Consider the following 27,182-nt stretch of genomic DNA (forward strand, 5'->3'; position numbering starts at 1 on the left):
CAAATACTTCAAGAAAAGTCAGTCAAATGTGAGATTATAAAACCAAAACACCCAACAACAAAAAAAAAAACCCAGCAAAACAAGAATAACAACAGTCACACGAGGTCTGCAAATATATATATATATATGTATATGTATATGTATGTATATATGTATATATATTTGTGTGTTTCTTTGTGTTCAGGTTAAGTCTAAATCTGTCGATACAATTTAAACCATGTGTCATTTCGTCAGGTGTCCTGCTGCAGTCGGGTTTGCTGGTACAGTAGAGGCATTTTGTCCGTTTATTTAAGGTTTCCGTACCAGGGTTGCTGCGGCGCTTCGATACAGAGACACTTGAAATCCACGGTCTCAAAAGAATTCAAGATGGTCACACACACCTGTCACAGAGGTGGATTGTCCTGATTATGTATAGAGACCACCTCAAGGCCTCGGTAAGTTACCAAGAGCATACACACCTTGAGTTGCTGGTTCAAAAGGCTGTCAAAACCACTGACTGCCCCTAAGACAGACAGGGATGAACCCTGCAGTGTCTGCTCTGTCTGTTCCTCTCTCCCCTGTCTCACTTTCACACAGAAACACACACAACCTTCTCACCATTGCTCTCTCACTCTCTCTGCCTGTCTCTCTTTCTGTCTATCTCTCTCTCACACTCTTTTTCTTCTCCCTCTCTCTCTCTCTCGCCCCCTCTCTCACATGAGAAGCTCTGAAATGCACCCCAGGGCCAAATCGCACAGAACAACCCCTCTGAGCCAGAGAAAAAAGCTGGAATCCGTTTGGTCTGATATTTCACCAACACCAGCCAGGAGCGAGGGGAGAGGGAAAGACAGAGAAAGAGAGAAAGTGAGAGAGATAGGGAGTGAGAGGGGAGAAAAAGGAGACCAGGGCAGAGGAAAAAGGGATAGATGGGAAAACGGCAGACCTGGACTGTATTTATTGGGGGGCGTGAGTGCCATGCTGTAGGCTGTGGGATGGCTGGAAGAGAGAGTGCAAGGTGTTACTTGAGTTAGGTGTGGTTCGGCTGGTTTACAGAGAGCATGCATAGATAGAATGGTGGAGGAGGAAAAAAAAGGAGGGAGAGATGGAAGGATTGGTCATGCGCAAGGTAAGAGAGAGGCTTTGTTTGATTGTATGTGGGGGGGTGAAGTGGGGATGAGGGGGTGGTAGAGGAGAGGGGGGCTGAGGCTGTCGTCTGTGGGGTTATTATTATTGCAGGCAATCTTTGTGTGTGTGTGTGTGTGTGCGCGTGTGTGTGTGTCAGAGTGAGAGAGGGAGAGATGAGGAGATATGAGATTCAGCTGCGGGTCATTATTTTTTTTCTGACGGATGTCATGAGGCTAACAGAAAGCTTGAAGTCATACATTTTCTGACATCACTCCTGACTATGCAGGGACTCGCTCATTTGCATCCCTAACAAGAACCTGTGATGCACGTACCAGACGCAGCATTGATTTCTGCCACCTATTGATCTATTGATTTGAGCGGAAAGGCTGCGGTTCAAATACAGTACGTGAGAACAAGTGCGCACACGCAGAACACTAGCAGGCCTCGCTGATTAACATTACTCCCAATTCAGTAAAACTGTAACTGTGAGAGGGGAAAAGTGATTACAAAAAATACATTAAAAATGCCATTGGGTGTAAAAAAAAAGAAAAAGAAAAGAAAGGAAGATAAGAACAGCAGAGTGGGAGAGAAGATCACTTTTTGCCATTTCACCCAGTTTAATAGGAGGACAGTTAATGGGCCTTTTTTATCAGGCACACGCATCAATCAAGAAGTGTCAGCCTGCCGCTAAATCTGGGCTGTGGTCCTCTTCACAGATGACTGATTAGCAAGCCAAAATCACCAGATCCATCTTCCGACGGTCACTTTTATTACAGTCATTTTTAAAGTGACAGCAACCTGCCTTGTCTCACAACACTGGCCACCACATATATATTCTCATCTACTCTCCCCCTTCTTTTCCCCCCTCTGCATCCGTCTTCCTCTCTTGTTCTGTCGCTGAGTATTTGGTCAATAACTCTCTGTTATTTCTTCAGGCCCCTCCTCGCCCTCCAACTACTCGCCGGCTCTTCTTTTAACTACTTTTATTTGACTTTCTTTCCCTGTCTTTCGCATCCCTCCGTCCCTTGTTGACGTTACACTTGTTCTCTCACTCTGCTGGGCAGGTTAAGAGGAGGCAGGGTCAGGGAGGTTTGGAGAGAGACTGGGGAAAAGAGGGGAGACAGGAGAGAAAAGAAAAAAAAATAAAAGGACCCCCTCCTCTTTTATTGTCTGAGGGGTGTGTTCTGAATCCCTGTACCGTTTGCTCTCCAGAGATGGGGAAGAAATTCGTTTTGCACAGTTCCTCCACTGTCTTACACTGAGGAGAAATTTCTTCATTCCTGAAAACAGGATGAATGTAAATGAAAGCGTTTTCTGTTGGTCACAGCTGCACTGACATCGCCATGCTTTACAGTCGTAATTTTAACAAACAGACAGACTGACATTAAATTTGAAGGCGGGGGAGTGGTAAAATGTGTGTGTGTTTTTTTTGTTTTTTTTTAAAGGCCAGGAAGTAATAATATGCTGCTGGGGAGTAGGGGTGTGAGGAGAGTGTCTCAGGGTAGAATTTTGATTTGAAGAGTGAACAGTGAGATTTTTCCTCCTTTTCTCACTACAGTTTTTTTCTGGGTTCAAAATAAATAACTACATAAAAAACCCCATCATTGTACAATCATTTAAAATGGCCAGTAAGGGATGTTTACTAGAAGTTCATGTTACGTATACAGTGAATATGTGTGTATGTGTGTTTTTGTGTATGTGTATGAGACTCCAAAGAGCACTCTTGTGTCTTGGCAGAAGATATGCTAATCACAACTGACATCAATCTGAAAAACATCAGCTGAAGTAACATGTGTCTAAGATTACATTTACAACCTTCTTAGCAGAGAGGGACAGTACACACACACACACACACACACACACATAGACACTACAAGTGGGTCAGGTAAAACAAGCGAACACATTTCAGAGACAGCATGCCATTTGCGATGTCTTCAGAAAACAACAATTCACCTCTCTGTCCAGACATTAAGACTCAAATGTGAAGCGATTATCTTATTAAACAAATGTGTTCTTTGTTGCTCGGTGCCCACTTAAAGATTTAACATTTTCACAGTGGGACACACGTGCAGAAAAAATACATTCCTTTGTCCCAACATTTAAGGTTACGGTCAGAAGCTCCTCCTTTTTCTTTCTACTTTTTGTTTTGTTAAAGACGGCTGCAGGAAATACATCATTTCTTAGACTGTGATATGCATTAGAAGACGAGTGAAGAGCCTGGACATCTGAGCGATTTAGATGGGTGTAAAATATGTGTCCTGCTAAAATCCATTTGGACAGGACTCTTAGATGTGTGTGTGTGTGTGCACATATGTGTGTGTTGATGGGGCAGTAAAGCAGCAAAAGACATACACACACAGAGGGAAACCATAGTACTAACGGTGGTGCTAACATCTGTGGCTTGCTAAGTGAACACATACGGAAGACACGGTACAGTTGGATCCGTCTTTCCATAAGCCTGGGATCACGTGTTTTTCTCTCTCTCTCTCTGTGTGTGTGTGTGTGTGTGTGTGTGTGTGTGTGTTCTGCTACCTCCTGTGGATCCTATCTGGCATGGTCACTAAACTGTTTTTAGGGATCAATAGTTCTAATTAGTACCAAATCCTGGTCCTAATGAGGCAGAAACTAATTCTTATGTCTCTGGTCAATATTAGGACGAAGATGTAAATTGTGGTTGGGTTAGCATTAGGCTCAGGCATTAACAGGTCACGGTTGACGTTAGCAGTAAGGCTTTGGTTAGGCTGTCTAAACAGATGAATATCAGTGCTGTGTAAACCTGTCTCTTTGTGTGTTTTTCTTTTATTTGTAAATACGAGCTCTGCTACCAGCTTCCCCTTTAGACTCTCACACACGCCAATACATTTAACGAGTCGGAATAATTTGTGTCAACCTTAAAGCATCAAATCTAAAACAACGTCCTCAGCTGACGCCCAGGGTCTTCCATTTTGTTTTGTTTTTTTGCACATGTAGTCTGTCTGTCAAGAGGGCAGCGGGGGACTCGGGGGCTCTGACGGTGAATTTGTCCTGAACATCCGCCAATAAAAGATCGCTGCAGTATTTTACGCTAGAAACGATTGATGACAAGCAGTAACTAGCGTGAAATTCCCTCTAGATTAAATGTCCCAGGAGTTGTATTCCCATCCGACGGAAAACACACATCTGTGAGCGCGTACGGCCGTGGACTCATGTGCTGTAAACCTCGGTTTGAGTGTATCCCTGAACAGCGGGAAGGCACAGGAAACAAAAATAAATCCTGAGATTCCCACAAACCACGCATGTGGACATACAGTACCCTGATGTACTGGCCCGTGAACACACACTGAAATGAGTACATGAAGGATATATACTGTAGCAATACACACACGCGGTGGCATAGGGAAAACACTGACTGACTCACAGGCGTTTAGACTGGAGACACACCAGGGGGGCAAATCACAGCAGGAGACTTGTAGCGTGTTTGGCTGATTACCAATCGAGCAAATACCAGAGCTAGCATATGCTTGGAAAGTGCAAATACCAGAGCTAGCATATGCTTGGACTGCCACATTCACCCTACACACACACACACACACAGAGTTTATCACCGATTGATAGAATTTTTTTTTCCTCTTTGGTCCCTCTCTCTCTCCCTCTCTTTATTTCTGTCTTGGCCGAGGGAAAGAATGACAACTGGCCTCAGACCAACGTCTGCAGACAGATGGTAACTGAGTTAGGCAGATAACACTGAGCTCAAATAGGACGAGACATCAAGGCCACTTTAAACAGAAATAATTACTAAATAAGAGGCCACTGTTCAGATTTAAATTTACAGTTAATTAGACTAAATACAATTTACTGGGATTCTGAAATCTATGATGTAGTGGCTGGGTGACACATGAGGACAAACGGGAGAAAGGAACGCCATGGACAGTGCAGGGAGCATGGGGAGAGAGGATGGGCGGGAGTTAAAGGGAGGAAAGAGAGATTCTATATCTCAGTCCATAATGTTTGAATAGAGTAAAGGGGAGGTAAATCCACCAGGGCCATTATTATTTTTCCTACTGTGTATTTTTACATCTGTTTATTCCCAGTACTCCATTTGGGAATTTGGGCTCCAGTTTGATACAAACGCATGTTTTTAGTCAAACGGTTAAGGTCAGTGCCAGCAAACTGAGAACAAAGTTCACCATTGTCTACTACAAATCAAAGCTTACTGAAATAGAAACAAATACTCAGTTTCTCCTAAGTGAACGTACCAACAGGTTGACAATTGGCCAATGGACATAAACTGTGAAACAAATTTTGGTCCAGCAATTATAATAATAATAAAATAGTTTTAGCACCACTGGGAAACTAAACTGTGACTAAATTGTGAGATTTAAATATATTTACAACCCAAATAAAAACTAGGTTTTTATAACACATTAAAAAAAAAAATATATTTACCTTAGCAACACATCCATATGAAAAAGCATGCAGTAAATTCATTAAAATATTTAATCGGATCATTCACAAGATTGCTTTGGATTTATCCAGAATAATTCATTGAGGTAAACACTGCTACATATGACAAAACAGAAAGACCATTAGCAGGTAGATGTTTCCAAATGTTGGAATTATTAATATAGAAAATTGGATGCAAAACTTAACTCAAAATGAACCCTTATTAAAGGAGGCCCAGACATTTCTGGTAAGACACCTTGAGGGCCGGACACTCGATTTTGGAATCCTGCTCTGGGCTGGATTCGAAAGTTCAGTGGGCCTGTTTTGGCCAGCGGGCCACTAGTTGCTGATCACTGGGCTACAGTATACAGGAGCCGCAGAATCCCAAGTGGTCTGTCAGTGCATATGTGTGCACTTACGTACCCAAGAGTTGTGAGCAGCAGATTTCTCTTTTCCTACCAGACTCCCTAGTGAGTGTGTGTGCGTGTGTTTATTTGCACGCTCGTGTGTCGTGAGCAGCCAACTCCTTTGATTTTTCTTAAGTTTTAAGTTAAACTTATCATGGGTCAGTGCTATACGCCTGGAGTTCTGGGGTTCATTTAAGAGACAGCCCTTTTTAAAAGTCATCCATTTGGCCTCTATCTGGTTTTATTTTTTAATGTACGTCATCAGAGAGAGAGAGAGTGAGAGGGAGAGAGAGAGAGAGAGAGAAAGAGAGAGAGAGAGAGGGGGAGAGAGAGGGAGGGAGAGAGAGAACCTTGGACAGCTGTGGTATATCCCTCTCTATTGAAATCCAGAATAATGACAGCAACTTTTATGCAAACATCCCATTTTCCCCATGATGAAAAACATATTCTGTATAATCCGAGGGATCACATACTGTAGTAACAAAAATACTGGTAAAAATACTCAATTACTTTCATTGCAAATAATAAAAACTAAATACAAAAAACTACAATAATATATTTTTTTGTTTTAAATTCCAAATATTGTAGTATTATTCATCACGATCACTTTAAGCGACGTCAAATTCTAAAACCCAACACCACAAGACAACTCAAAATATACAGTATGTTAAATACCACTTGGATTTTATGCAAGGCTTCCTGCTGTTTTCATGCAGGGAAAGTTTAAGGGGAGAATACGAGGTCAGACGGGGGCCTTCGTGAAAGATATTGATTCACTCGTAAAAAAGCAACAGTTTAGAAGTTGCATGTTCATAGCGTCTGCTGGCATGTGTTTCCCTTACCACAGCTATGTGCTATAATTACATTAGACTTATGACCCTTTGGAAGGCTGGGAGGGGGCAAGAAAAATCCTTGAACGTCTTAATTTGATCCATTTCAAACAAGAGAGGCCGATTTTGGGTTGCGGAGAACGAGGCTGCACACATAACATATTACAAGCGGAGCGGTGCCAGCTAAAGCTGTGCCCTGTTTTTTATTTTCACTTCATATTCTTCACTGAAAGGTTCTTTTGTTGTCTATACTGGCTGAGTGACTTTAATGAGAAACATTCCATTGTAACAAACATTGGTTTTACAAAGTGAACTTTGTGTTCCTTGTACTTGTTTTCAAATTAGATTCAAAAAAGGGGGACGGGGCATCGGTGGAGGCGGAGCCCGGCAGTCCAGGCTCACAACAAAAAGCGATGTGCACAAATGTGCACCGCAGTCCGACACACTCCTTCACACACATTGTGACGCAGGGGTAATCTTCACAACTGTACTCTCATCTGGGAAAAAAAGCTACATTTAAAGTCTGACATTGAACTGGACACTGTGGTGACATTTAACATGGCTCAGTTATGGGGCTGTGAGCCTGTGGGTGTGCGTGTGTGTTATTGACAAACTCAATGCTAGGTCTGTTAAGAGGTAGTGCTGGTGTCTTAAGTGTTGCTTGTGTACAAATTGTGTAGATATATCAACAGGAAATGATCTGTATATGTGTGTGTGTGTGAGAGAGAGAGAGAGAGAAAGTGTGTGTGTTTCGAGCTCCTGAATGTAATTCCTCAGAATAACCGGTGAGTTGGACTACCTGCCGGCATGAGCTAAGCTGTAGATCGATACCAAGTGTTTGTGTGTGAGCGTCTTTATGTGAAAGTATTGTCGTATGTTCAGTTGTGTGTGAGTGGGTGTGGGTGTGCATATGTGAGTGTGCTGAGGCATCACGCAGTTACTGGAACACTTACTATATTTGGCTGTGTCAATGCAACATCAGGTTTTATGAAGGCAATTTATCGGAATCAAGGCAATAAATTTGACATCAGCTGACAATTTGTTTTTTATGTAGAACTAAGAAGCGTTTCTGAATTCTTCATAAAATCATATCTGAGCAGGAAGTGATTAGACGTTGAGGGGAAAAAAACATGCGAGTCAATGATACAGTTGTGTTAGATCGATACATGAACATTGGATACTAGCACGATAGGATCAACCGTGTACACAAAACATTTGTTTTATCAAAGAATAAGCAAGTTTTTACGTTCATGTCTGTATTTTTCTTGTTTTCGTTTATCGTTTACATGTAGTCTGAAAATAAAGATAAAAAGATAAAAAGTCAGTACAGTGATATCTCCAATACCACTGATAAAATGACAGCGGAGATCAGTCAAACAGACTAGAGAAGGAGCAGCACTGGTATCAACCCAAAGGAAAATAATTGAGGTTAGGGTGGGCAGTGTTTGTGAAGCCAAGCCTTGGAAAAGATTGCGGTAAGTCATAATTCTCAGTTTTTAAATTTTATTTTCTGTAGTGGAATGCATTTTTAGAATAGTGTTGTGTAAAATAATGCATGTCTTTGTTTTAAATTTGGCTTTTAGGTTTTAAAATTTTTTGTCACAATGCTGTTCGAGGTGAACCTTGAACCTTTCCTGGTTTGAGCAACTACAGGCTGAAGTGGGCACAGCATAGTGAAAATAATCTACATTTTTGTATTTTGTGAATTTGTTCCATCATGGAAAAATGTTAGTTTTGATAAAATTTCAATGTAGATTTCTAGTGATAGCGAAACCACTGGTTGAGGGCATCCAAAGTGCATTCACAGCACTGGGCCGACCATAGCCTACAGGCTACACATAGCACATAATTTGCCCCTTTTGGGCCATTTGGTGGCATGAGCTTATACAAATAACTATGGGAAAAATCACTCCCTTTTTGTGGTCTGTTTTCCTATCCCTTCAACCAAAAGAAAACAAATATAAGTGGTAATGTGTTTGCTCTGTCTTCTTTCTTGGAGTTGGCATTACTTTAACTATTATTCTTTTTCATTCCATTCTTTACAATATACATAATTTGAAGGCAATATGAATATATTGCATTTAAATACTGAATACTTTAGATTGTTCTTATCTATGCCAGAGTGATCTAAATACTTTGTAATAAATACTGTGAGATTGTGTACAGTCATGTACTGCTAAAGTAAAAATTAAAAAAGCTCTCAGGATGAACAAGAAAGCCAAGTTAAGTGCAACATAACTGGTTAGCCAGTTCCAGTAGGTGTCATGCTGGAGTTCCACTTCTTGGCTGTATGTTTGCCTCTAAAGTAGATGCAGAACTAAGCACTCCTGTGGTTAACAATTACAATGTAAAAGAACCATAAAATACACCAGATATGTAATGTTCAACTCATTTTGGGCAGGACTTTCGGGGGGGTTTACGGCTGTAAAAAATGCCCTGCAGTGACACAAACCGCAGGCGCATACTGTAAAGCTCAAAGTCTGATTGTAGCTCGGTGGTAACACAGACAGAAAAAAGGTCAAAAGGCACAAATTACTGGTACGCTGTTACACAGCAACGCAATCAGAGTTTGCAGAGTAAGCAAAATTAAAAATCCTAGCTGGGGTTTGCTGCCACCAGATGTGAACGTCATAAACATTCAAACATTGTTTTGGAAGATAGAAACGAATTATGTAATCAAACACTGACTGCGGCTGGTTCTGCTCATATCTTAATGTACGACAATTACTTGAACTAACTTCCTGTACGTGTAAACAGTGAATGTTAGTTCTCTAAACTTTGATGGAAATGTGGTTCAGCCTAGAAACTCACACTTGGAAATGGTACTAGACTAGGCAGCAGAGAGGTGTGAATGTGGATGTGTCTTGCCAGTAACATTTATAGAAATACAATATATAAAATGTTCTCTGAATTACAAACTGAACTATGAGCAAATTACAGATTCTACCATTTTAAAAATAATAACTAAATATTGTGCTATAACACAATAGAAACGTTTAATAGGAGACAGTTATGGACTGCAGATGGGACATTCAAGCACATGCATCGTATGTCAACAAAGTCACACTATCGTGATGAATGCGAAATGAATGCGCAGTATTTCAAAGTAAGAGTCTGCATCATGCATCTGCATCACACATGTCCATACTAATACATGGGCCTACTGGTTTGGTTTAGTTGGAGAGCTGAGACAAATCCATACTTGCAGAGCCTTTGGTAGATGCTCCTTTTATACCGAAAACTACCACTAGGCAAAAGTTTGACTCAGATGCATTTCATTGATACAGTATTTAATTTATATTGCACAACCCCGTTCAACTGGGTCAATTTAATTGATGTTTATATAATGACTTACAATTACAGCACTAGTATGAGTAATGTAAAATACTTCAAGTCCGACACTAAACAGAATCACTGCCTGAAATCAAGGCTAAAGAGTCTATGAAAGCTCTTTGGACACTGGCAGCAGCTCGGACTCACTAATGAGGATGTTGATTTTGTTGTGATTATAGAGTTGCTGTAACTGTTTGTGGACGTCGCTCAGCTGTGTCCCTCCCTCCCACAGAGGAATATGGACATGACTGCCAATATGGGAATTGAAATGAACTGACATCTAATTAGTCCCTCGTCTTACAATCACAGAGGATTTTTTTTACGCACTTGAAAAGATAAATTAGAATTCTACTGATGGATAGATTGGCCTTATTCATGACTCAGGTTTACAGAAGCTATATTAAAGGATCATTATACAGAATATCATGTTAATTACATTGTGAAAAATGTTGGGAGTCAGAAGTGGCACTTGACGCAATATCCCTCCACATACCGTTGGTGCACGTATTAACAACCGAGTCGAGTATACAGTACATGTGCGTAACAATACACAAAGTCAAAGGCATCAAACAAATTTGAAAATTTCTCACACACAGTGAATTTGAAGATGCACTTAAAAAGCAGCAGAAACAACTCGTACTCCCTCAAAACCTCTTAGTAAAAATGCTAAAAATCTGAGCACTCCCATTATACATAATTTAAGAGAATCTATATTCATAGAAGTGTAGGGCGTGCGGTGCTCAATGGGGTAAAACGCCCCTGTGTGGCTAATGGAATGGCCTGAGTTGCGTGATTGAGTGAAATGTGCTGGAAAGATCGGGAGGAATTTTAGTGCAGATAAATAAAGAGGAGATTGTGCTTTTTACTGGGCGTCAGCATTAATGCAGCATCTCCCCAGGTGATCAACACATTCAAATGGAGATGGAGAGACAGAGGGAAAAAGTGATGGGGGAGACAAAGAGAGGGGGAGACAGATTGGGAGACACAGGGTGAATAAATGAGAAAGAGAGAGCGAGAGAGGACACTTTAAGGAATAGCCCGCCTCAGTTCTACTCCACACGCACAGGGGCCATACTATAACATCTCATATATCATAATAATGTTACCAACGGAAGGTTCAAAGGAAGGGAAAAAAGGGAGTGAAAAAAAATTGGACTTTGCAGATTCAAAGTCAAAATAACCAAGGGACATTATGGAGCTTCTACAGTAGATGACTTGAGAAGGCCAGGCCTGTCACATGTATTTTTTTCTCCTTTCTTCTCTTCTTACCCTCCATAATTTTACGTCAAATGTAAGCAGGCAGTGCTTTCTTTTCACCTTCCATTCGGCACATCCATTACCTTTGGAGAGATGTAAAGTGAACATTTCAATTGGATTGCAATGGCCAGTTAGCACTGCTTTGATCCCCACTCTGCTCTTTGAGGGCTCCATTGTTCCTGATTTGCTGGCTTGATTTGTCTGCCTATGGATAATGGCCGAGGAGCCACGGTCTGGCCTTCTCCCATCAACCCATTTTCTCCCATATGTGAATTACTTTGATATACCCTTAGGTATGGAGTCCTTCCTTCATTCTCAGCCACTATGGACTGAGGTGGACGTACTGCATGTATGGCTGCAGCCGTACTAAATACGTACATGTGGCGCTGAACTACAGCACAGGCTCTTGAATTTAATCTGAGTTTAAAACAGACCAAAACTATAGGTGTTAATTCCCTAGGTACTGTACTCTGGTGCTCAGATGGGATCTGGGAATACTACGGCGTGACTGTTGGGACACACGATACTTTTTCTCATCAATCAACGCCTGACACAGAAACTGGTGGAGGGGTGACTTTGAGCCTGTAGCTCATGTGAACTTTCAGACTGTATGGAATTTAGATTTGTTGTGAAAAATAAAAACCTAAAACAAGTGAATTGTGCTAATGAACAGGTAAAAAAAAATGTGCGGCACATTCAATAATTTCACCCTCCAGTCACTTATGGTTGCTTTAGGACACAGTACATACACATGTCATTTAAACACACTGTTAGAAAGAGTTTTTGTTTCACCAAAGCACACACATAAATTACCATCTGAACGCCCAGCATGTCTTTGCTATGACTTAAACTTCAGGTAGAGCGCTCGTCCTGCGCCAGATTAGCCTCACTGAGTTTAGGGCGCAAGCTAACTGACGAAAAAACAATTAAAATAGGTGAAGACAACTGTGTCACTGAAGTTTTGACAGAAAACTATCAACACAATCTAGAAGAAACCGTCGAGATACACAGTAATGACAATTGACATTTGACATTTTTTCCATATTAACAATTACATTTGTTAAAAATAAAATTAGTTGTAAAACACATAAAGCTACCTGCTGCTATTTGTCTGTTTGTTCCAGCAACGTACAGAATTTTGAACATGATTAATCCACAACTACTCTGTGATTAATCACATTAAACTTTTCGATTGCTTGACAGCCCTGGTTTAAAGAGTAAACTATAAAACTTCACTGTTGTTGGTCCTTCAGCGGTGCTGCGGTTTTATTCCTTTATGTTCCATGTGCTCATAAATGGCCTTAAAATGAAAACATTTGTGTGAAAAGTGAATATTTCACTCACCACTTGTATCTCACAGATCCTTAAACATCAATTTCAATTTTCGTTAAGGTGTTGGAATCTTTCTCAATCGTAGGAATTTAATATCTGTATTTTTTAAATATATTTTTTTCTTGAGGTCTTGAAGGTAGCCATTGACCAGCTTCACTCTCATTTACACATTTGACTGTGTGGGCGAGGGTCTGAAACAGCCCTCACAAGGTCCCCGCCGCTTTCTGACGCTTTTAACGACCTACCTTGGGAAGTAAAATCATCTTGGGTAAAGAGAGAATGCAGAGAGAATTTGCTCAAGTGTCTGGTCTCCTCCCAGATACAAATGAACAATTTGTTTTCCATTTCTTTCCAAACCTTCATCTTAGGCCTTCTACTTTGAAGTGGGGAGAGGACGGGGAGGTGAGGAGAAGGAGAAAAGGGGGCTGCAGATTGTACGATAGTGTGTTTGTCTTCAAAGAGTCCCGACTTGCTTACAAATGCACTGGTGAGTACAACACCTTCAAGGTGAAATTGATAAATCTGGCGCTACGCTCTTTCATGACAGTAATAAGCAGAATGTGTCGGAAAGAGTTCATGTGTTATTTTATTATTTAATGCAAAAAAAAAAAAAAAAAAGGAAAAGTTCTTAAAAATGACCACAGGTCGACGATTACATCCATGAACATCAACAACATCCAACCTGACGGCTGATCACACTGTTTCACAGCCTCCGTCCTTAGAAACATTCACTGCTCGGCCTTTGATCACCACTAAAGTTAGCCATCTTCAATGAATTTCATATTTCTAAAATATCCACAAGGTTTCTTCAAACTTATCACATTTCCTTTACATATCAAACACATGCGCCCGTCGCAGCCATTCAGAGATTTTCCACAGACACCGGCCCAGTGCAAATAAACAAGCCATGAGGAAAATAAAACATAGAAAAGACAGAGAGGAAAGGCAGAAATCTCATCAATTGTCCATCTGCTAGATGGCATCCTTTGTACCCTCTCTGTCATTTCTGTTTCATCTGCCGGGATGGACAGAATCTTTCCTCTCTCTCACGCTGGGATGACTGCTTCACTTCAGTCCCTGGAGACACTTTTTTCCTCTGTCTCTCTGGCTTCTCTTCTCTCAGTGGCTGTTATTTTCCTGAAACTTTATGAATTAGTTACAACCTTTTTAAAAAAAACTCAACCACCTCACTTCAGGTTTTAGTTCTTCCTCATCTCAACCTGGATGTGGAGCCAACATCTGCCTCTAGACAGGCCGTCCATCTATTTGTCTGTCTGTGCACCTACTTTTCTTTTTTTACTTTTACATATCTATATTTCTATATATCTCCACACATATAGACGGTATGTTTGCATGTGTGTGTTGTCCAAATCCTTTGTGACCGCTTTCCTGAACCCAAACCCTCACTGCACGGGGGAAATGGCGGACTGTGGCAACGACAGGGCAGTTTTACAGTGCACCGGGCTGAATGTTAAACTTATATTTAATGTATGACATTTCACACAAATCATTCGGCCACAGACATGACCCTGGGGTATTCCGCAGATTGCTTTTTCAGTGCCTCAGCAACTGTGGAATTATTCGTCCCAGAGAGAGAGAGGGAGAGAGGGAGAGAGGGAGAGCGAGAGAGGAGCAGAAAAAAGCTTTTGAGTTTAGTGAAATGATCGCCCTCTCGCTGCTCTGGCCATCCCAGACTGGAAGCTCTCTTTTTTTTCTCTCTCTCTGTGATATCATGATCGCAGGGCTGTGCCAAATTGAAAACATCTTGGCAGTCTGGAGGCTGTATGAAATAACCATATATTATGTGTAGTATAACACCCGATTGGATAGCAAAACAATTATGCTGTTTTGCAGTCTCCAAACAATCCCCGTGCCCCTTTCAACTTTCCACACCCTTCATTTCGAAGAAGAAAATCTTCTGAGGCGAGTGTGAAAATTATTTCAGATTTGCAAATTGGAGTTGGATTTGAACAACTAGAACCCTCCCTAAATCTTGTCTGATTTGAATGAGTCTTCAGCAGTTCACAGCAGTATCTGCGTACTCTGGCTCGGACATCTGTACGCATTTAGAAAAACGCTGTTAATATCTCATATTCAATTCCCCTCGGTGTGGCATTTTTCAGCCAACATGATATGGAAATGGTGGCAGCCACAGTAAGAGTTCATGAATACACAGTGAACAGGGCCCTCGTGTTCCCAAAACACTGCAGTGACTAAAATGAATATATTTTTGTCCCTGTCCCTTTTGCTTCTAGGGCAAGATTTACAATTTTTGGGAAAAAAAAAAGAAAAAGTAAAATGTCCCCATTGTCTTAGACGTCTTGTTGTCAGCTCTGCAAAACAAAGCTCTCTCACCAGTGGACGGGGCGGATGGGTCATCCATTTTATGTGAGGGGACATTTTTCAACATTTAGGTTTAAATGTGAGAGGTGTGCCGTCCACTACATCAGTGTCACTCTCTCTTTTCAAGGTTAGACGGTAGACAGGGGATTTAAGGTGCATCAGGCTGCAGCTAAAAATGAAAACGCAAACGGATCATTTTAAACAAAATGAATCATATGGAATAGCCAACAAGTATTTTTATGTTTTTTTTTATCTAGTTGAGGGCAAGAACACAAACAAGCCTTGGAAGGTTGAAAAAAAAAACTAAAATGTTCTGAGAAATTTAAACTTAATTATGTCGTTGGGCTTTAAAGTTATAGCATAATGTGCAACACGACAAACAAGTGTGTGTGTTTCAGTCAGCATCAGAAATAAGAGGATTCAATTGTGTTTAATTATAAAGAATCATTTCCATAGAGTAGCAAATGAGGGGAAAAAAATAACATCATGGATACACATACACACAACTATAATTCATTCTTCCCCTCTCTCTCTCTCGCTCTCTCTCTCTCTCTCTCACACACACACACACACACACACACACAGATATATTAACACTTTAAGTCACAACCACAGTCAACAGCATAATTATCAGTTTCCCCTTAGGGTGTTAGGAAACCTGTTCCTAATTGGAGCCCAGTTGGGACTTTACATGGATTAAAATACATGAGGCTTCTGCAACAGTCACACACACTCGCATAGACACAAAAACAGAAGAAATAAGTTGGCAACGTTTCCAACTAAATTTATGCTAAATCGGGCATGATTCCCGTGTCTCCCGACACATGGGTCGGGCACAACAACGCCGTCTCCAAAGCACAATTACACTATATTTTCCCCCTGTTTTGTAATCTGTTTTTCTTTATTTTTGTTCCATTTCCCTGACTTAAGCTGTTGTCTAATGGACAGCATCGTGACAGAAAGGAGTTTGGTATCAGATTGAAGCCGGTTGCCCTTTTTGCCAATTTGCGAGCAGCCTCTGCTGTACTTGTAAGATGGCCAATTAGCTGACCGTCTGACAGAGGCTCTCTGACTGTGGCTATTAAAACACACACACACACACGGAAGGGTTAGAAACACACACACGCTTGTGTTCACATTTATACACACCTTACACAGTACAGCGTTGCCTCTGACTGTCCATCTCTATCAAGATGTTTTTGCAAGAAACACGTCTGGGCCTCACCCCTCACCTTGTGCACACAATTAAAACACACACCACACACACATACATATCTACACATACACACAAACACACCTTCATTTTCTCATAAAAAAGGATGCAGTGCTCCCTGACCTCACCCCCTCACAAACACCCCCACCGGTTCTTCCTCCAATCTCGCTCTCTTTTTTTTTCTCACCTCCTTGCCAGTTTTTTTTTTTTACAACTCCACCTCCACCTGCCTACCGTCTCATCGTGTTAACTCCACTCACACTCCACCTTTCTCCTTCTGTTTTCATGTTATATAATTTTTTTTTTAATTAAAACTTTTCTTGCCTACCTCTTATTATTTCTGCCAAAAAAGCAGAAAATGTAATAATATATAATAAATAAAAGTATAATATAAACATGGAATAAAATGCTGCAATGAAATTTCTAATCTCAGAAATAGCATAATAATTATAGTAATAATAGATTTTCAGCGATTATATGAAAATGTGTTAGTGAATCAATATTAAAAGCCAGCAAAGAAGCAGGAAAAAAAAACAATATAAAAATCAAGAACAAAAACAAAAAAAAAAAAAACACTACAATACCAGGAACACTCTGGAGACACTTTCCACAGAGCAACTCAACTCCTGACCCCCCAAAGCACACAAACACACACACACACACACACATGCAGCACACGCTCTCGCTCATGTCCATCAGATTTTGTTGTACAGTAAGCTTCAATCTCTGTCCCGTCTCATCTCCTTCCACACACAGGTTAGAGGGTCTCTAAAAAACACACGGGGCGCTGTGTCTGTGGGTGAGGTCAACAGTTCCCCGGGACTATAAAAGCAGCAGGCACCGACACCTGCAGGTGCGTACACACTGTGCACCAGCCATAAATGGACACATCGTCATAAGTCATGAGGAGCGTACGAGGAGCAAAAACATGTGGAGGACTGTACAACCCCAGATGTGAGAAATATATAAAGTATACATATATATATATATTATTTACACACACACTAACACACTCTTCTCGACGCACCTGCTACTTTACGGTATTGTCAGCCTCAGTCAAAATGGTGGCCACAATAACAGCGGGCTTAGCTTTGATTCCTAATATGGAGGAAACAATTCTATTTTTCTGTGGGGCTGCTGATAGTGAGAGATAAAATTCACCTCTCTGCCTCCCTCCCTCTCCTCCCTCACAGACTGACCCTCTCTTTCACACACACACACAGCCCTTTATATATATATATATATATTTCTGTCTTGTCACCCGGACCTTACAGTGTGTGTCAGTTTTTGCAGAAACACGAAGAGAAGGTAAAAGAGGCTGAGGCTGTGACAGACGTTTCCTAAAACATGGCACTTTTTCCAAACATAAGGAGAAAAAAAAAGTCATCTTGTGCAATCAAATTACAGTAGAGAAATACATTTTCTTAATGCGAGCAGAAATATGCCAACATTAATTCCTGCTCCTGTGTATGTTTGAAATGAAATCAATTGTATCAAAATGACACAGGAAGTTAATATATTTGAATAGAATTAAAGAAATGTAATATTTTCACATGCTGCAGAACAAAATGAAGCCAAAGAAAAAAAAACCTATGTTCTGCTCTGCTTAGAATTATTTGCAATGTAAATGCAATCTGCATGTCTATCTGCTTTTATTTCTAATTAATTTCCCTCCAAATCTTTAGAGATTATTTCCGGCCCAGAATTAACACAAAAGAACTTTGTGCCTCAGTTCTCTCACCAGTGATAATTATAAACTTAACAGGCTTTGCTAATTTAAAAATGCTATCTGCATGACATCAAATATACATCTTTGATCTGACTCTGTCCCTGATGGTTAAATGCCTTTAATTATATTCCAAAAAAAATTAACTTTTCCCGAATAATTAACTGACTCTTTTGAATTTGAATAATTTTCATGCTTAATTAATTCCAGTGACAAACAAACTCCCAGTACACACAGATATGCACATTATTACACAAATGTGCAGAAAATCCATCAAAACAATAGACTGGAGGGAGCTTCCTCTATGATATTGTCTTTATGCAATCTGCACAAATGGCGCAATTGACTCCCCACCACACACACATCCATGACTTCTACTTGGAGCAATTTCCCTAAGTCTCTGTATACCATGAACCTTAATACTTATACACAGTAAAAATTGCACAAAGCACACATATGACCCACATGTGTTCTTGACGATCAGGGGAGACCTTCTCCATATCTCATTATATTCCCCTATAGCATATCAGCATCTCCCTAGGTGAACGTGTATACATACAGAGGGAAAGGCAGAAAGAGTCACATGATTCATATTATCTTTATCACCCGGCTACAGGAGCTGGACTGCCTCTCCTCTTACCATTCCTCCTCCCCATTATGTAAAACTATGGATTAGGTTTGGTGTGTGCATGAATCCAGCACTCAGAGGTGTGTGTTTATATGCATACATATACGTGTGTGTGACGTTAAAGAGTGCATTTGAGAGGATAGCGGGGTGTATACAGCTACATCCATGCATGCATGTATGCAACCATGCAGAGACCCCCCTCTCCCTCCCCTTCCCTCTTCTCTCTCTCTCTCTGCTGTTCTCTCTCTCTCTCTCCATCTATCATGCATCCATAGGTCTATCAGCTTTGGGAATGAGGTGTGGAGACGAGGGGGCGGGGTAGAAAGGGTGAGGGGTACATGAGGGGGAAGAGAAATAAATTTAGCCCCCCTACTTTAAAAATGCACATACATTTCCATACATTGCTAAGGCGGCGAGGTGCCCACACCCCTCGCTGCTGTATCCCCAATATCAGCCCCCACCCCTCCTCACACACACACACACCAAAACACAAAATAGAGCAAAGATGAATGTGTACGTCCCGTTCAGTGAGTGTGGGTGAAAATCTAGCCCCTGCTATATTTATCTTCATAAGAGCAGAAGGTGCATGTGTGTTTGTCCGCACCACACACACACACACACACACACACACACCAGTTGGTTACTGTAGTCCACGTCCACGTGTGTGGGTGTGTGTGTTCACAAGTTCATTTACCTTACATGAAGAAAAACGTCCTGCAGTATAAATAATAAAAACAAGTCAACAACAACAACGGGAAACCCCCCCCCCAAACAACATAGATTTTCGTGACACTGCCATGAAAGACTTGCAGGACGTACAATTCACAATTGAGCGATTCATTCAAGGGAAACATCTCAGGAGGGACGTGTCAGGAGTGTACCTTCACGCTAAATTTACAATCTTCAAACTACTCCCTTCTTCCATTTCCATACCAAAATTTGTTTGATGCTTGCATTCTAAATAGTTTATAATGCATTTGCCGTCTGTCATGTTGCCATGCTCTCAGATAGAAAAACAACAAGCGGAACCTTTCTCAAAAAGCAGCCAAAACAGCCACCGCTTGTAGATAATGACGGCCTGTCGCGGGAGAGGAGAGAGAAACACGGGTGTGGTATATTTAAGTGATACTAGTTTGTTCGGGAGAAGTGTTTTTTGGCTTTTAAAAAGTTCCATTTTGCACTCCTCAGGTGCGGCATGTGAGGTACCCCAGGGAGGTATGCATTTTTGTGTGTGTGTGCGTGTGTATTTGAGTGTGTGTTTATGCGTATGTGTGTCAGCTGCATTATCTGTGTGTACTCTAAAATATTCCGACTGAGCTGTCTCGCAGCTCACAGAAGCAAGAAGATGTGTCCTGTCTCCTGCATTCTAATGTGAGTGGGTTTTGGAGAGCAAAAGTAAACAGATATGCTTGCTTGAACACACACATGAAAATGCGTGTAAGCGCACACCTGCTGCCTCGACACGTATGCACGCACGCACAGCCACACACCAAGACCGTATGAATATCAGCTTAGCATATGTGAACATGACACGTGTGCGCGTTTCGCCATTTGCCGTGGGTTCGTCTTTGCACCAATCTGCCCATCAAGCTCATCAGGAGTTAGTTTCGGCCACGCCGACCAACACGACAGTGGCTGCCCGTGATAAATATTCAGGAAGGGAATATTTATCACAGGACAATCAGGAGAATCTAGTCACGGTGAAGGTGGGCTTGTACAACAGCAACCTGAACCAGTGCAGGTCGGTGCACTCGGTGCTTTTTCATATCACACCTGGAGTATGTGACCTGTAACACAAGACAGTCCAAGACAATGAGCTGCCCGGTTGCCAGGGGGCGTTAGCTGACAGTGCGTTATGGCAGGAGGCAGGAGGGATCAGTAGAGGTCGAGTCAAAAGGGTGGGACGGCGCCCTTCAAACAAAATATTAGCCTTTAAAAGTAAGTCTTGCCAATGGAATGATCCTGATCTACCAAGCTACCGCATTTTCCCTCCGACTCCTCTTCAATCCCCAGGACCCATCTTCACTTCCCTCTTACTCACCCAATCCGTTCACACACACAGATGTGTTGTCTGTCAAGGCTATGATGATAAATTAGCGCGAGTGCTGCTGGCGAAATAGGAGCTGGTGTCTGGAGTACAGAGGCGATCCAGTGGACAATGCCAGGGATGAACCAGTGATAGTTCAGCTGTGGCTGAATGATCAGCCTGGGGAAATGCTTTGGATGAGACTGAGGCCCAGATTTGTTTCCATCACTGTTGACGGATAAATGTAAGGAGGAATACGATAATCAAAAAAAAGTTTAAAATGATATATATATATATATATATATATACTCACGCATAAATATATATATATATATATATATATATATAATGAGAAAGAAGTTTGGTTTAATTTATCAATCGGAATAGAATTAGCAACTATATTAAAATATTGAAAAAAATTCAAAGACACTCACAACCTGATTAATTTAATATAAATATAAAGTAATAAATAAATAGTTTTTCATCAAAAGGCGGGGAATTAAATGCAATGTTCACATTTTACACTTATTATTTATTTTATTTTGTATTTATCATTAATTAAAATGTGCATTCTTAAATGTTTATAGTTTCATTCATTACGTAAGTTTTTGTCCAGTTTGAATGTTGAGAGGTTTTCAGGAGTGTGAGGATGTTTTCAGGTTCACCATTTAAATATTTGGTCTGGAGTTATCAGAATAAAGGCCAGATTTAAGATGAGGATCAGGCATATATTTATAACAGTTTAGGTAAGAACCTCGAAGATACTTTATGTCTGTGTGAAGTGTGTGGGAGAGAGAGAGCTAGAGAGAGCTAGAGAGCTAGAGAGAGAAGGGGGGGCTGAGGGGTGGCAGGTTTGGTTGTGGGGGCTGCATGCCAATGTTGCTCTTCTTTTTGTGAGTGTGATTTTTGTTTTTGTACCTGCAGGCTTTGGTTTGTGTGTGTGCATGCATTTCTGTGTGCGAACAGACATGTGTTTCTCATGAAGGCCCATGCCGGGCAAATTAATTCTCAGAAGTTACGTGGCGGGGGCTCTCCTTCCCTTTGAAATGGGGCATACTGCTCCTTGTAATCAATAAGTCAAGCCATCTCGGCCGCATGTTGCAACCCCCCGGCACACAGATGAAGAAGCCCAATTTACCCATCATAAATTCTGATTCCCACAATAAATATGAGAGGAGGTCCCACGGTATTAGAATATCTAGAATCTCAGGGGTGTTTGAAATACCGACTGGCCCCTGCCTCGGCCTGGAGTTGCTTTGTTGTTTAGAATATAGGCTTTGTGTTGAATAGTAATGATCCAGAGATCCAAGGACAGGAGTATTTATTTGTGATGTGAAGGAAAAGAATCTGAAGTCACTCTTGTTGAGTTATGAAACACTTTATGCTATACCTAAAAACTGGCTGCAAATATATATTTTACCAATTCTGGTTAAAAAATTGTATTTAAATTTTTCATTTTTCCAAATTTTTCAAATTGCTGCATTTTTTTAAAGCAACTCAATTCAGGCCACGCTTGGCCAGGAGTGATGAGTGCAGGCAGAGGTATGTGACATTAGGGACACATTAATGGACAAGTGCTGTGTCTACTTTTGAAACGCTCACTGCTTGACACTCTAAGCACATGACAGTGACCCCAGGAGGAGACAGTGTGACTAAAATGTAACACACCCACATAAAGTAGAAAGGCACGGAGGCGGCGTCCAAACATGGGGTTGTTTAACCGACAGCAGTGCAGATATACTTGGTGCTTAAGTAGGTGTATCTGTTGTCAATCACTGTATGCAAAGCCACCTGTTTTTACAGCACGAGTGTATTTAGTGTAATCGCATCTGCACTCACATCTGCACAAGAGCGCAAACATAATTTAATGCAACAGGGCATCTCCAACACTGGTGGCGTTTTATCTGTCTTCCTTTTTTGGCAGGGGCCTCCTCCTCCTCTCCCGAGCAGTTCCGTTGTTACATGACATTTATGGGGCTCCCGTGAACCCTGATGCATGTTACCCAGACAACTGAGACAGGCTGAGCGCCATGACAATAAAACGCCAAATTCTGTCATGGCCAAATGTGAGTGGCCTGCTGCCAACATGGCAGATTAAATTGTCCAGGAAAGAGCAAAGTCTCTTTTATTTTTACACAGGAAAGCCTTATTTCATTTGATGAGGAAAGAAGAGAGGAGTGAGATAATATGAAGGAAGGACAATGGTGGGACTGAAGCAGCAGGGTGAACACTGGCAAACTGGAGGAGAGAGTAGTTTTCCCTGCTAGTCAATACAGCTGTCTTCATTTGTAAGGCAGTGCTAAGAGCACTAATTCCTGACCTGTTAGTTACATCTCAGAAGAGGGAGAGCCGTGTCAGGTGCTAATCCATAAGTCTGCAGCTAAGTGGTTCATCAGCCGCTGTCTCAGATCGAATGTCACCAATTAAGATGCCTTAATGCCGGGCTAATTGTACTCAAAGTGTAGCGCTCTGTCTCTCACATGATCACACACATGATTACAGGCCAAACAGGCACACACACACACACACACACACACACACGTAACACACTCGCACTTAGAGAACTACAGAGACATTACTACTGTGAGACCTGACAACGTGAAAGCAGCTGTAAGTATAGCCAGGAACGCAGGCTTTGATTGGCAAAACAATTTACCCACATGGTCGCGTTATTAGTAATTACCATCAAACAGGTTTTAACCTGATTGAACAATAATCAACAACAATTTAAATGAAACAAAGCAAAGCTGAAATGACATGAAAATTAAACGATGGGCTAATGATTTTTGCAGATTAATCAGATGTAAATTTTTTTAAGAATGATGCGCACAGTTCATCCAAAAGTTCCACCGTCTATCTGCCTATTATTGCATGTTACTCAATAATAATTCCGTTATTTAATTAGTCACCAAATACAGGTGTAAAAGTTAGTTTTCTTTCTTTTTCAGCATTAATCCAGAGTTTTACATTTTAATTTTAAGTTACGTCTTAATTTTATAGTTTTACAAATTACATTTAAAGTTACGTCTTAATTTTATAGTTTTACATTTTATGTTAAACTTTTACAATGATTTGTTGTAGGACTTGTTGAAACTATTGTATTATCTCTGCAGCAAATATACACACTTACAAGTGTGTGTTTGAAGGTGGAGACATGCTGTGAAGAATGAGAGCAGATAGCATCTGCCTCTCCCTGCCTCGGCCCACAGGTCTGTGTTCAGAGCAAAGCGAATTGTGTCTGAAAGAGGATGATACCCATCGGAATGTTAATGTTGCTGAATATTTCAGAGGTGGGATCATCACATGGCAGGAGGAGGGCAGGCGGGCGGGTTTCCCGAAAGCGTTTAGTGGTCGAAGTTCCTCTCTGTTATTGTAAACCCAAAGTCAAAGATGATTTCAATGCGCAGCTAACAAGGTCCAGTTGCCGTCGAGGAGGAGACTGACTCTGCCTCTCTCTTCTTCCACAGCATACTGAACACATAGCTGCAGTGTCTGATGGTTTGGAAAATGCACACACACACACACACACACAAATTATTTTTTCGAGCGCAAATTATATGTACACAAATCATCTGTTTCCAGAAAGTAGTTAGCATACTTCCCAAAAGTGACATAAAAAACAAAAACAACACAACTGCTAAGTAATTTATAAATCTTAATCTTTGACAAGAGAAAGTATAAAAAAGGATGTGCTCTGTTGCTTATGACATATTTGATCTTTTTTTAAAAAAAAAACAAACTAAATCAACATTTAAGGCCTGGAAAACAGAACTGTAGAACTGTAGAGATAAAAAAAACCCTAAAATACAAGTTCATTTGGTTCACTAAATCTGCAAGTTGACAGATTTTAATGTAAAATCTGAGTATAAAAGGAACATCTACCAAGGGCTTGGTCCAAGCATGTGTTGTGGCTCACTACTGTAGTCTGACATGCTGATGGTAATTGTCAACTGTCAACTGGAAAACAGTGCGTTTGAGGTTAATGATGTTTGGGGAAAAAAAACAGTCACTAATGATGTTGTAATCAGCATCAGCAGACAAAGAACGGTGGAGAACTGTCTTTTTGAGTTCAAACTATTTTTTCCAGATTTCACAGTTTCATCCCAGAATCCAAAAACAGCCAGGGCTAGGTTAATGGGTCAATAAATATCCATAGGTGTTTATGTGAGTGTGAATCTACATATGGCCCAGTGATGGACTGGTGAACAGTCCAAGGTTTTGTCTTGGCCCACTCCAAATAACTGTCAGAATCAACGGAGTGTCTAAAGTCAATCACAGATATATAAAATATAAGAATAGCCAATATTTGGCTTATCTGGCTGTGGGGTCAATAAGTTCTGACTGAAGGGGAACTAAACTGAAATGCCCCTGTCCCTCTCTCTCTGTAGGAAGGCAGAACGACTGTATTTACATCACATTTGTATTTAAAGAAAAACAAATTAATGCGATTCACTGGTAAATGTGTTTTTTCTGCTGCAAGTACGAATCCCAACATTAGCTTTTGTGTATAAAAAAGTTAAAAACACAGATTTTTTGTGTCTCAGGTTGTTATTTATAGTGCCTTCTTCTTCAAAAGTACCAAAAAAAGTCTTTAAGTAACTGCTATTCCTTGTGGCTCTTTTACGGTGTCATAATGAAATATCCTCTAACATTACACATATGGTAAATCCAGTTACCATAGCTATATGACATAAGTAGTTCTTAGATTTTTTTTCTAAAGCCGGACAGAAGAATCATGGGAGCCATAAAAAACAAGGGGATTGCCCCAACAGTCCTTATAAACATCTGGTGACCACTAGGCTACCTTTATGTCAGCCAAAATGACTGCCTGTGAGAGAGGAGAAGAGGAGGGAAATGTTCGAGAAATGTTATTTTTCCTACTAAAGTTAAATCTGAAGTTATTTCGGGAAGGGGGATGCGGGGGGAGATAAAGGTAAAGGAAGGAGCAAGGAAAGGGGGACAGGCGTCTAAAATTAAGGAAATTATTGCATGCTCCCAGATGTGAGCGGGGAGAACGACCTGGGAAAGGCAAAGTTGTCCCCCATCAATCATTCCCATATGCTTCCAGAGAAATGGATCCTTCAGGACACTTCATATTCCTCTTTCTGATTAGTTCATTTCAGAGATGAAGACGGCGGTGGAGGGAAAAAGGGGACGGTGGGTCGGGTGTAACCCAAGAACAGAGGGGGTTCAATGTCAAAATTAAGGCCTGTTATTTAAGACTTCAGGGATCGGTCTCTTCCTCACTATCCTTTTTTTCTTCTCTCCCCACCTGTGCTCCATCTTTTCTTTCAGAGGTTGGTGTCAGGGAGCGATAGAACCGAGGCAATGTGTTCTTAACTCTGATCAAAGGGAGGAGAAAGGAGAGCTTTTCTAATGACTGGCATTCCCTCTCCTTTCTTAATCCATCGCTCCTCTCTCCTTCCCGTCTCCCGTCTTTCCCCGCTCTCCTCACTTGCCTTCCTCTCTCAGGGCATTGGTAATTATCGGTGAGGTCTTAGTGACTGCAAATGAAATTACCATTTAAGAGAGAGGGAGAAAGAGACATCCCCTTTGCCATAGCAGAGGGCTTAAGTGAGGCGGCTAGGGTTTCAGCTATTGATTTTTAAACTGCTACATCAGAGGGTGTAATGCTTTCATAATTTCAAATAAACTGTCTGGTTACAAAGTACTAATGAGAGAAAAAGTGAGAGCAGGACGAACAAAGTAAAAGAAGGAGGAGGATGAATGTGAGGCGCTGACGTTCACGTGAGGAAATCAAACCGGGCTGCAGAAATCTGTCAATAATGTTACAGCAACTGCTCGGTTCCACCATCACTGTGATGTGTTTTAAATAAATGATGAGTTTTAACTTGACGGACTCTGTGTGGTGTTAAACAATCCCTACAGATATGCACAGTGTTTCAGTCCACGGTGATGGAACGCAAAAGACAATGAAGATGAGAGTATGAGAAGGACAACGTTTTTTTGGATGACACTGCATAAACTCAAATCTCTTTTCTTTCTGCTTCCTCTCCCTCTCTCTCTCCCTCTCTCTCTCTCTCACCACAGACCGCAGGCCGTTGGAGGCAGCTTAGAAATCTCTTACATCTGGAAGAGCCATAATTCATGGGATTTGGCCTGACAGCCATGACAGGCATTGGGGCGGCCAGCAACAACTGTCTCCTGTGTTAGCGGCAGCAGCATTGTGTGTGTGTGTGTCTACGTGTGTGTGTGTGTGTGTGAAAGTGAGAAACAAAGAGTGACAATATCCACTACAGTATGTGTACAGTGAGCATGAAACTTTTATTTATGCAGTGAACTTGTGGAGATTAGACCCTGCTGAATGAGGTTTGCTCAACTTTTTATTTGTTGAACTAACTTTGGACATGTGTTCCGGCCTGTGTGTAGGCTGTGTTTATGGTAATACATTCATAGCACAGTTGTGAAAAAAGGGAGTGAGTACATTTGCTCAATTTTATACTTCAACTTTTGCTCAGAACTGTGGCAGTTTTTTTTTTCCCAAGTGCGGTGCAGAAACTCAGCCTTTGGCTGTGCTTCAATTTCCTCTCTGGGACTTTA

At 41.1% G+C, this 27,182-nt stretch overlaps 1 long non-coding RNA gene across 2 annotated transcripts; it reads left to right on the forward strand.

The window, feature by feature from the left end:
- Positions 1-703: 703 nt before the first annotated feature.
- LOC107988368 (uncharacterized) lies at positions 704-27,182 on the forward strand. Of its 2 annotated transcripts, XR_001759872.2 has the most exons (4): positions 704-1,105; positions 13,054-13,172; positions 16,998-17,094; positions 26,673-27,182. It is a non-coding gene; the product is annotated as an uncharacterized LOC107988368 (long non-coding RNA). The 2 variants fall into 2 exon arrangements; XR_001759871.2 differs by lacking the exon at positions 16,998-17,094.

Source organism: Cynoglossus semilaevis, chromosome 3 (genome assembly GCF_000523025.1).
Source record: "Cynoglossus semilaevis isolate Cse_v1.0 chromosome 3, Cse_v1.0, whole genome shotgun sequence".
Classification (NCBI taxonomy): Eukaryota; Metazoa; Chordata; class Actinopteri; order Pleuronectiformes; family Cynoglossidae; genus Cynoglossus; species Cynoglossus semilaevis.